The 12,447-nt window shown below is 42.1% G+C and overlaps 1 protein-coding gene and 1 long non-coding RNA gene across 37 annotated transcripts in view; one reads left to right on the top strand and one right to left on the bottom strand.

Annotated features, from left to right (window-relative positions):
* The window catches only part of ATXN1 (ataxin 1), a 300,198-nt gene that overhangs the window by 265,939 nt on the left and 21,812 nt on the right, over nt 1-12,447 (top strand). The window contains exon 1 of one of the 36 annotated variants that reach the window (XM_083519238.1): nt 2,460-2,851. The exons of the other annotated variants lie outside the window; for them this stretch is intronic. The gene's annotated coding sequence lies outside the window, so the exon portion shown is untranslated. Of the gene's footprint in view, nt 1-2,459; nt 2,852-12,447 lie in introns of those variants that run through there. 36 annotated transcript variants of the gene reach the window in all.
* LOC310714421 lies at nt 1,870-3,223 on the bottom strand. Its single transcript, XR_014529737.1, has 2 exons — nt 2,888-3,223; nt 1,870-1,975 (listed from the first exon to the last, which is right to left on the bottom strand). It is a non-coding gene; the product is annotated as an uncharacterized lncRNA (long non-coding RNA).

Raw genomic sequence — 12,447 nt, 5'->3', positions numbered from 1 at the left:
ATTGGCCAAGGTGACATGCCATCACAAACATATTTTTGTCTCTTATAGAGCATACCCTGTGCACTCTGTGGTTGAAGCAAAGGTACTTTTCATGCCATGGTACTATGGTAAATCTGCATGTATTTAAATTAACACATACAACTGCACAGCAGCCAGTATTAACAGCTGCCACCTCCCCAGCAGAGGTGGCAGATAAAATGTAATTCCAAGGGTGACATTTCAGTCTAGACAAAATTAACTTGATATTAATGCTTGTTTTCAAAAGTAAATAAATTGACACTACCATTTTACAAGTAAAGGGGTCTCAGGGTCCCTTCCAACTCTACAATTCTATGATTCTGTGGGGCTTAACAATGTTTCAGGATTATGAGTATTCTTTGCTGCACTTTTTAGAAGATAACTCTTGTCTAAAGAATATTAACTAGATTTTCATAGCAGTTTGTAGGAAAGAATCACAATGATTAGAATTTGCAATGCAGCAAGGAATTAGCTTTTTCTGATCATCAGAATCTCTGCATAATCCTCCTTTCTTTTGCCCTTACTTGGCCCATATATACATTATGTGTGTACACACACACACACACACACACACACACACACACAACTTGCTATCCTATAGGGCAAAGTAGACCTATTGGGAAGACAAAGAATTATGCATACAGTTTTTCAGGATAAGCATGAAAGATCTAATGGCAGAAATTAGCACAAAACCCTTATTTTAAAAAATGTGTTTGCTTCATTTGCCTATCAGCATTTTCTTTTTAAAATACTCAAAAGAACAGTTTTAATGAAGCATTAAAATTGATAGTTTCTTGCCAGCAGGGATCTTTCTCAGGCCTCAGATTATTAAAGACTTCATGAAAACTGCAACACTATCTTCTTGAATCATTTACATTTTTTTCTTCTTTTTATGGGCTTATGTAACCATGCAGAAAATCTAATAATAAGGGTGCTATTAGTATACACTGTGGTGCTTTTGCGCAAGCTGAGGTGTCATGTTATTACAAATTACAGAGCAGAAATGCTACTCATAGTTTCAGTACATTGCTTATTTGAGTAACCTTTGTCTAAAGTTCTGAAGCCTAATTGAACCATCTTTCTCCCTTGTTCCTTCCTTCTGCTTCATAGCCACTAAAGGGAACATTACAGGCTGCCTTTGTTCAGTGAGCTAGAAGTGGCTTTGATATGCAGAAATCTAGATTTGCTGGTTGGAGCCAGAACTGTGAAGCCCTCACTTTCTTGCACTTTGGTGTTTTATTCCAAAGCAAGGAGGAAGCAATAAGAATCCTTATGTTTTAGGTGACAGTTTAAAATTGCCATATCTGAGAACCAACAATCTGGGCAAGATAAACTTTATACTATGCATACTGTATACAGTTCACCATTTTTCTTCTCCTTCCCTGCTCGCCCAAATAGGGTAATTTATTTCAGGTGCTTCATCTCTACTGTTGCCATAAATTTGTGTGTGCAAATTGGCAACTTGAAGAGATGGCAGTGCCAGCTACTACCTAAGGTCGTGTGAACCTGAAGACCTTGTGTGGTGTCAGAGAAAACATCCCTTTCCCCATCCCTCATTTCCCCTCCAAAGAAACAAATAATCTGTTTATATTTGGGATTGATGAAGAGAATGATGCCCAGGTAAGCTGGTGCTGTCCTCTCTTATCCATTTACTGCCTTCATCAGGAAAAGAAAGTTTGTTCTCCTTTTGTCATTGACTGAAAGTGAGGAGCTTTGGCCACCCAGTATCATAAGTGCCAAGAACCTGGGTATCATCTCTCTCAGCTTTCTAAATTCCAATCTAATGCATAGCCCTAAGAGCAGGCGGACCGCCTAAAGCAGGATCAGCCACCCTTAACAACAGGAGAGGAGTTGAGCCTGTGGAATGATTTATTGAACTGAGCCAATGCGGACATTGAAGAGGTTGTAAAGACCAATACAGTGTGATGTTCTTGGTTGGTTATATACTCCTGTTGACCTAAAAATGAATAAAAATACTCATTAGAAAATAAACAGTAGGAGAGGGGCTACACCACATCATCCATTATATACTGATTTGCCTAAGGGTATTGGAATCTATTGTCTATTCATACCAAATTATCTATTCATACCAAATTGTCATTACTAGAGACTTCCCTTATTTTTTAAAATTAAAAAATGTAGTTTTCAGCATTCTGTTGGTATAGTAGAAATTGCACAATGTCTACCGTTAGTGTCATTCTTTAAACTAGAAGGGCCCTTTTTATTCTAGATAGTGCGGAAACGTTTATATAATTTAGTAGCGTTTAAACGATCCCCTGTTTTAGTTAACGCAATGACAAACGGGTTGCTAGCTCGTTTGAGTCCTATCAATAATTATAGGTAAAGGTAAAGGTACCCCTGCCCGTACGGGCCAGTCTTGAGACTCTAGGGTTGTGCGCTCATCTCACTCTAGAGGCCGGGAGCCAGCGCTGGTTGATACCTGGTTGATAATCCCTTTCTGTCCCTCTTAAAGACAACACACATGAATCTGAATCATATTAACATAAACTACTTTACTATCAGATTCATTCAGGTTTACAAAGTTGTTCCTGAAGGCAGGCTTAGGTTACATAACAGATAAACTATATACTAGATAGTAGTGAGTCATGAGAAGACTGCATCCGAGCAGTTACCAGTTAACACTCCTTGCAGTAACCGACCAACCAACCGACAAAACTGCCTGCCACATAGAGGCAGTTAGTCCTCTCTTGGGATGTTGGACTTGACTGACAGCTTTATATCCCACAGATAGCCTACTTTTCCGAAAACTTATAATAGTATATAAATAAAAGCACAAAGCATCACAAGATCACATTTATAAAATAAAACACAGGTAAATCTAGTATCATAAGAACCAGGGCCGTCTTACCCATAGGCGCTAGGGGTGCGGGGCACCCGGGTGCTGGGCTCTCAGGGGTGCCAGGCCGAGAGTCCGAGGCCCGAGAGTTGAGTCCAAGGAAGAGCCCGTCTGTCGGTCAGAGCGCCGCGACGGGCTCTTCTACTGTGGGCAGCTATGCACCGCAAGTTTGGGGGCAGCCGAGCCAGCGAGACACTGAGGCAGCCAGCTGGCTCTGCCCTCCTGCACGCCTGGGACTGGGCAACCAGGGGGGCGGGTGCCAGGCGGAACTTCGCACCCCGGCGCCGCATATGCTTAAGACAGCCCTGATAAGAACTCCAGCCCACCAACAGCTGCCCCAGCCCAAATCCTCACCCTAAACATTATATTTTCTCCCACTTCGAAAGGGACATGAAGGATGGGCTGCTTCTCCAAGTTTTGGATCCTGTGTCCAGGGCAAATGCTTCAAAAACTTCATTTGCCTCTTAAAACCATGGTTTAACTAATCCTCCTAGGAAAAAAATATCCTAGAAATTAAGGATTCTGTGTAGCTCGCCAGCCCAGTGGGTTTGAAGGGAAATGTTTCACAGCAAACAAACTCAGAAATAATCTGTCTTGGTTATTAAGAGCAAGATTTTCTTTTGACTGCTTGTTTTGGGTAGGGGGAGGAATATATTATTCAAAGACAGGTTTTATAATACAGCAAGAAAACATTCTGAGGCCTAGTGTCTGGTGGCTGTGTTCAGTCAGTTCTCCGCAGCTTTTAAAACTGCTACGGATGAGCAGCATAGCCATGTGCTCCTCCCCTCACATTCTGCACATACATGGAGATCTTGGCTCACATTAAGTCGAGAGTTTCCTGTTACATCTGACCCAGGGAAGTCTGGCTTAATGTTAGTGAACAAACCCAAAAAACTACCCTGACTCATTTTCCAGGTTTGTTAACCAACACTAAGCTAGAGAAACCCTATTTTGACATAATTGGGAACTCTGGTTAAATGTGAGCCAGGATCTGTGCGATGGGGAGGGGAGAGTGGTGAGGGAGGAGTATTTGTCCATGGTTGATGAAGCCTTGGGTGGTCATCCAAATATGGCCACCGTGTTTCTGCCTGTGATTTGCACCAGGAAGATGTTTTCCTTGAGTTTTGATTAATTTATTTTGTACTTATTTATTAGACTTATGTACCACCCTTCATCATAAGATTTCACAAATCTTTCTCTCTGATTCCTGGCCTGTTAGCTGTGATATGATATGATATGATATGATATGATATGATATGATATGATATGATATGATATGATATGATATGATGATGATTATGTGCTACAGGTGCACTTAACATCTCCAACAGCATCAAAGTTCTTACGTAACTGATCATTTAAAAGCTGTGAATGAGGATGTGAAATGTGTTATCAAGGGATTTGCAGAGATTATAAATTGTTTGCTATAGGTTGACTTTGTTAATAAAGTACATTGGGAAACGAAGGGTGCTATTTCTGAACCTGAGAGGAGCTGTGGTGCTAAGAAGCTGATAGCTACTAATTGATAGTTTGGGGGAGCTTGAAGTTTGATAACAACCAACATTGTGTTAGTACTGCTCTCTCTTATCACGGCCTAGGACCCTCGTACCTACAGGACCGCCTCTCCCACGGAGAGCCTCAAGGTCCATAAATAACAACACCCTAGTGGTCCCGGGCCCTAAGGAAGTTAGATTGGCTTCAACCAGAGCTAGGGCCTTTTCAACTCTGGCTCCGGTCTGGTGGAACGCTCTGCCTCACGAGACCAGGGCCTTGCAGGATCTGATTTCTTTCCGCAGGGACTGTAAGACAGAGTTGTTCCGCCTGGCCTTTGGCTTGGAGCCAATTTGATTCCCTCCCTCTCTTTGTTTTTTCTTTTCCTTCTCCTTCTTATTATTGCTTGTAAGCCACTCTGAGCCTGGCCTTGGCTGGGGAGGGCAGGGTATAAATAATAATAATAATAATAATAATAATAATAATAATAATAATAATAATTATTATTATTATTATTATTATTATTATTTGTTATCTGTATTTTGTTTTCGACATGTGATATAACAGAGGTCTTTAAAAGATGATGTTGCAAAGAAAGACAAGAAGTTGGCTACCACTTTCCCCTTCTCTACATGCCTTAGTTCTCCTTAGTATCGGCTGTGCGTTTGTTGTGTTTGCCACCTCTTGTAAATAAAAGTAGTAAATAAAAGCAGAAGTAAATAAACAATTAAGAGAGCACAGTGAAATCAGGGCCTCAGGGGCCCTTCTCATATCATTTTTGTTTGCACCTTAGCTTAGTTCTTTCCTGCACCCCAAAGGTTATATCAGAAGCCCCAGGCCATAATGGAGGAGTCTGTTCTGGAGGTCTTTCCCACCACTAGCAACTTTCCTCCTAGAAAGTGGAGTAAAACTGGCACAGAGTGGACCTACAGCATCACTCCAGTTTCCGACATGAGGCCTTATGTGACAGATTTGGGGCATGCAAAAGCCTATTGCCGCCTTTTTAAACTAGGCTTTGTTACACAGCTTTATACCCATACCCACTATGAAAGTTGTTCTCATCAGTTTCCCCAGTTCATCTCATTGGCACAGGACTTGGCATGTCGTCCTTTAATGCCAATTTAAGACCTTGGAAGCAGAAGGATTTGCAGGCCACAGACTCTATAGACCCCCCATTCCACGCTTGACTCTTTCAGAAGCCTGGAGGAGGGAGAAGATGATGACTTGCCATGTGAATGATGACTATTAGGTAGTGGGTGGACATAGCCAGACGACACAGAGATTTCTCCAAGTAGTTCTTAATAAGTAAGCTGGAACTGAACTGAACAGCAAACAGCTCAGCCGGCCTGCTTTTATAGGCAGCCGGCTGTCAGCATTGTAACAACAACAGCCCAGGGTTTCCCGCCTAAATTAACTGACGTGGACCTGAGTGAAAACTACATACACAATACCCCCTGGTGGCCAGGGTGAGAACTTCAATACATAACAATGATAATGAAGAGGGGAGCGAATAAGAACCCACTTAGGTTGTTAATGTGCACGGACATTGGGGTCAAAGATTGTATCAGCCCCAGGACTAAATTGGCTTGTGCCAAGTTAAACCTCAGACAACACTTACAGATTGGTCCAAAGTGTGACCTACCATATTGGATGGCGTTGGGAGGGGGGGGGAATTCCTGTGTCCATTCCTGCCAACTCCCAATACCAAGAAGCTTCCCAACGTGCAGGAAGGTAGACGCTACTGTCCAAGGTATCCCCACTCATGGTAGCTAGCAGAAACCTCTGAAATGGGGCGTTTGGGGGAAGGGGTGGACTAGGACAGGGTCCTCAGCCTCTTTAGCCAGCCCCACTGCTGTTGCATGATGGCAGTGGGCCCAATATGGGCCTCTTGACTGCACTGACCTGGGAGCTGATGCAATGAAGGAACATATTTTTCATACCTCTCCCACACTTCACAACCTGGCTAGCAGGGGCAGGTCTGTAGATACAGCGAGGGCAGAGCTTGTCCATCGGGCACTGTCACTTGCAGCCAGGGGCTTGGTCTGCAGCCTTTGTTTTGTATTCTGAAATCTTTGCATCTTCATAATGTCCTATTTCTCCTGCTTATTCTAAAAGCTCTTTCAAAATGTTCATAAAGTGATTAATTTAAGTGATGGCAAGGCGTGTCCTTTAGAACCTAATAATAATAATAATGCAAAATCTTACTGTAGTATGTGGATCATAAATGACAGAAACAGTACAGTACAGCATGCCTACCAGTTCTTAAGAAACACTTTGACTTTCCCGCTACCGCTGCTTTTCACTTTATAGTTAATTCCTGCTCTTCACAGTTTCTTGGGGTGAGATCAAGTTGGAGATTGGTCTACAGTTAACCGGTCTAACTTGTATCCCTTCTCTTCTCTTTCCCGCCCTGCAAATACCTGCACAGTGGTACCTTGGGTTAAGAACTTAATTCATTCTGGAGATCCATTCTTAACCTGAAACTGTTCTTAACCTGAAGCACCACTTTAGCTAATGGGGCCTCCCACTGCCGCCGCCGCGTGATTTCTCTTCTCATCCTGAAGCAAAATTCTTAACCCAAGGTACTATTTCTGGGTTAGCGGAGTCTGTAACCTGAAGCGTCTGTAACCCGAGGTACCACTGTACAGCTTAGTTTTTGCTGAACACATGGTCCTGGCCCACTCCCAAGACCACCATCCACATACTTGCAAAAGAGAGGTGATCTTTTTAAATTACCTTGTGGTGGAAAGTAAGTCCCGACGGAAACATTTTAGATTAATGATTAAAATATAGCAGCTTGTATAGAAGCCAGCACTGAATGTTAAATGAGAGCTTTAAAAAGTTGTGATCCATGTAAAACTTTATTAGATATATTCAGTGCTATTCTTCTAGAAAAAGAGATTCTGGAACCCATCGTGAACTCACCCTTGTTCTTTGATAATGGCAATGGTGCCCATCTAAGAGGTGCAAGAACTGAGTTCCGGTTGGGGGGAAAGGGTCCTGGATATATTAACCACCCACAAAGTTAGACGAATCAGTTTTTCTCTGAATGGATTGTGGCTGTGCAAAAGAAGGGTGCATCGTCTCCCCGAGGTCTTTGTTTAGCTGCACATATCACAGTATAGAAATTTCAGATTGAAAACAATACTTTTATAGCATTCTCAAGAACAATAAGGGGGGGAAATTGCTAGCAGATTACCTTCCCCTCTCACAATTTGGTCTGAACAACAAACAGCTTCTGATGTTTAATTTCCACAGAGAAATGCGAAGGCGCACAGTAATGCAACCAATAAACCACACTAGTGACGGCAGATATTTCTTAAGTTTATATCCCGCCCTTCTTTATAGGTGCGGAAACATCACAGACTCAGTCTGCTCCATCCAGTTGCTGAATTTCATTCATCCCACCTGAGAAGAACTTTGAAGGCGCAGGTTGAGCCACCTGGCAGCTGCCTGGTCTGCAGGGTCCCACCTCCTACAAGAGGCTGCCCAGCACTGGACAGCTGATAGCTAGCTCAATTTACATCTTCCAAGTGCTCTCTTTGGAGATGCCTGATACATATCCCCTCATGCGCAAGGCCAGTCAGCGCCAGAAGACCCCTTCCCTCAAGGAGGGGTGCCTGATAGCTAACTTTATCCAAGAATTCAAAGCCTTACTTAGATGGGAGAGATCTGAGGAACCTGCTTGATTTTTCTGTAGTTCAACAAGGGTGCACCTCCACAGGCACATACCTCCACATGTGGTGGGAGTGTCCCAAAATCCAACTATTCTGGACAACAGCCATACAAGAAATATGTAAAATAACAAAGCAAGTAATAGACATCACCCCAGAATTGGCCCTGCTAAACATCTTCCAAGACAACAATGCCCATTTACACCACAAAGAACTCATAACCCACCTGCTCTCAGCAGCCAGAAACACCATAACCAGACACTGGAGAGACCTGTCAGGAGTAAGCATGGACCAATGGTACCAAATAGTATGGGAAACAGCCCTACTAGAAAAATTAACTAATAAACTGAAACTGACACGGGGACAAACAGAAGAAGACGCCTTCACCCCGGTATGGCTCCCCTTTATCACATACACAGCCCAACAGGACAGTGACAATAATCCACCAACAGCATACAAATCAATATGGCTAAGCTGATCCAAAACACCCACCCACCTCACCCACGCACGAAAACAAAGATCACCACAGCCAATCACAAGCAAACAATCACACCCTAGGCCAACCCCAACCTCTCACCACCAAAGGAACACAAGTGAACAACACAAGCAATGCTGACACCAAACTCTACATACATTAAACATAATAGAAACACCGCCACCCGACCCCACCCCTATCCATCTTCCCCCTCTCCACCCCCCTTTCTTTTTTCTTTTTTTCTTTTCTTCTCCCCCTAATGCCTCAACAAATGAAACGGATTTGTAAAAATGTTACATAAAAAAAAATACGAGGCACTACACTTCTGTAAAACAAGAAAATCCTGAATAAAATAATTTTTTTTAAAAAAAACCCATGGTAGAAGAAAGATTCTCCATCCTCGTTCTACTTCAGGCATAGCCAAACTCAGCCCTCCAGGTGTTTTTGGGACTAGAACTCCCATCATCCCTAGCTAACAGGACCAGTGAGAACATCTGCATTCTCGGGCCTTTTTTGTACATTGTTCATATCTCATTAAGGGCCATTGCTATCCTGTGCCAGGGTTTTTAACACCCTTTGTATATAACATTTTTGTTCTTTGACAAAGTTCCTTGTTTTTCCTGTATTTTATCACAGCTGCAAGGGGTGATTGCTAAAAATCTAGTAACTATAATTTATGCTCCTTGCAAGTGAACGCTCTCACACACATAATACACACATGCTGTTCACACTTACGCTTTATTAATAGAGAAAGAGAAGTGTGTGTTCCCCACAAGAGTAACCCACTTGCCAAGGTCATATAAGGATAGCAAAACTGCTGGTAATTGTTTGTAATGCCTTTGTGTGTGTTGGTGTTATACAGTGTGTGTCCCAGATGAAACAACACACTTTTTACGTTTGGTTTAGGTAGTACAAATCAGGAGTGAGAGTGTGTGTAGATAGCTTGTGCTTCAAAACAGCAGCCTCCATGTATTTTTATTTATTTGTGTCCCCCCCCCTTTTTGTGGCGTTTTAAGTGATTACAGTGCACTCCTGTGCATTTTTATGCTGAAATAAGTCCCTAGTTTTGAAAAAAGTTTTTCTTTCTCTTTTATTTTCTAGATTGTAATTTGGAATAATTTACAATGGGTAAGGAGCTGCTTAGTGGACTCATCTTCACAAGCATCAGTAAGCAGTGGAAAGGGAGAAGTCTTCCCTTTGAATTAAGTTGAAATATTATTTCAGCTTGGTCTAGAAAATGTGAAAGCTTTTCTACTGAGTGGTCATGAGGAGACATCACTGAGATTATGATAAACTATACGCTAGCAATGGCACATTAACATATACTTTCCTTTCCTCGAGTTACTTGTTAGAGTCAATTGAACTCTGACTCTGAATTATGTGCGATCATCATGTGCCGTGTTAACTGAACTGGGTAAGATTTGGCTCTTTGCAGCTGATGAATTTAGTTCTCTAGACTTTGCAAAGAGCTCTGTCTGTGTCTCTTAGGCTTTTAGTGCAGCACATTGGTCATATCTGAGCAGATACAAGCCTGGAAAGTTTCCATACAAAACATCCTTTTCTTTGCAGCCAAGCCAGAGGGGAACAGCAGCAGTTATCAGAGCAAGGGTTACCTTTGCCCATCGCCCAAACCTTGTTTTTAGCCATCAGGTTGGTGTGGAGCCATAGGCCTCTTTTTCCCTGGAGCACAGAGCATGGCAAGTTGGTAAGCAAAATCGTTTCCGGCTGCAACCACATGTGAGAAGGAACTAACTCCTTTCTTCTAGAGATCCGGTAGACTAAGGGCAGCTTCAATGTGCAAAGATACTGAAGGGTTGCTTAGATCTATGGGAAGAGATGAGCTTTGGGGCATAGCACGTGTATGAAAGATGTTCAGATAGTAGGAAAAAGTACAGTGGTACCTTGGTTTATGAACTTAATCCGTTCCGGAAATCCATTCTTAAACCAAAGCATTCTTAAACCAAGGCGCACTTTCCTATAGAAATTAATTCAAAATGGATTAATCCGTTCCAGACTTTTAAAAACAACCCCTAAATCAGCAATTTAACATGAATTTTAATATCTAACAAGACCATTGATTCATAAAATGAAAGCAATAATCAATGTACTGTACTATAAAATAGATAAAACAGTATTGTAGATGATCAAAATAGAAACTTAAAAAATTGCTTACCTGCACTGATGATTGTCATTGTTTGGATGTGGGGGGCTTTTATCCATCTCGGCAGTCACACAATCAATCAATCAATCAATCAATTAATCAGTCAATCAATCAATCAGTAGCTGAACTGGGATCCACACAGATCCCTCCCCATGCTGCTGCGGGAAATGCTCCCTAGAGCGCTCGTGCCTCCTGCAGTGGCATGGGGGGGGGAGTTGCGCGCCTGCCAACCAGATGGCAGACAGGCACGCAGCTTCACTCCCTCACGGCTCTGGGAAACGCTGTGACAACCCCCTTCTCCGTTGCTGGACAACGGAAGTGTGGTACTCAAAACGGAAGTGCACCCCTGAATGAAGTAGGTTCGTAAACCCAAAAAAATACGCAACCCAGAACACTAATTTGCGGGTTTGAAGTGTTCGTAATCCAAAAAGTTTGTTAGCTGTTTGTAACCCGAGCTACCACTGTAGGAGTCTCTTGGGTATGCTTTGAATATCCACCTGTGTGTTAACTGTAACCATTGCACATTCTGCTTTGGGTGCTTGTGTCCCGCAGCTATCAGGACTCATCCCAAGTTTACATTTTTCTTTCAAATTTTAAAGCATGAGGAAAGCTAATAAATCAGATAGTTTTCAAAGTCTGTTCCTGTCCATCGATTCCTCGGGTACTACCCCCCACCCTGCCGTCAAAGCGTTTTGGTTTGGATTTTTATAGATTTGGCAAGACTGTGCAGCCACAAAGATAAATGCAATTAGTATGTATGCTTTTCTTTTTCTTTTTTTCCCTTTTTTCTTTTTTGACAAGCGGCAAGAAGTCATGAGCACACTCGGTGATTTTTCCCTCCTTTTATTACCTATACAATTGCAACTGGAATAATGGTATTGCATGAAGTGGTGCTGAATAAGTAATGCTGGAAGCTTTTGCTAGAAGAAAACCTGCAGTTCTATTCCCAGAAGGTTTACCACTATATATCAAGAAGGCCTGTTTCCCAGGAAACAGTTAGATCATCTTGCTTTTATACTAATGTAAAGCGCTCATTATAGCTTGGGACCAGCTCTTTGCTAATACATCAGTCTTCCATCTTCCATGGCATGTTGAAAGAGCTCAGTATTTTATCAAATTAACTCTGGCAGGAGATGATGTGATCTCCTAAAAATATACATAGTCCCTCTTGAAAGCCATCAATGTGTTCATGCAGTGCGGTCGCCAGCCTTTCAGTAGAGAGATATCGCACCCTCATTTTTTGAAATACCTATCTAGTACAAATTTCAAAGTTGTACCCTTTGGGAGTCATTTAGATATTTAAAATCTACTGAGATGACCATGTTTTCGGTTAGAGAATTTAGTCGGTTGACACCCATAATGCATGTGTGTAAACTGCATGCAACACACACACACACACACACACACACACAGGCTTTATAAGATACAACAGGGGATTTTAATTGTGTACGATTTTACTACAGTGACTTCAAATGTTTATTAACCTCATTTTTCTAAACTGAACTTCTGAGACAAGAAGAACAGGGGTTGGGGGAGACATTCTGTTGCATTGATCCAAGCAAAGGATTATCCCCGTTGTAAAGTGAGATGTTTAATGGTACATTTTTAGTAAGGCAATTAATAGCTTTAAGCTTTAATGGGTGTATGAAGACAACTCAAGAATATATGAGCACTTACTGAGATTGGGCTTTCTCCAGCCTTTTACCACTGTGAAGCAGTAATGTCTCTTGACTGACAAATGCCTCGGTGACATGGAGTGTGAGGAAACCTA

Source organism: Podarcis liolepis (assembly GCF_965112155.1).
Source record: "Podarcis liolepis genome assembly, chromosome: 8".
Classification (NCBI taxonomy): domain Eukaryota; kingdom Metazoa; phylum Chordata; class Lepidosauria; order Squamata; family Lacertidae; genus Podarcis; species Podarcis liolepis.
The sequence above is the reverse complement of the archived record's forward strand: the minus strand, read 5'-3'. Positions and strand labels throughout refer to the sequence as shown.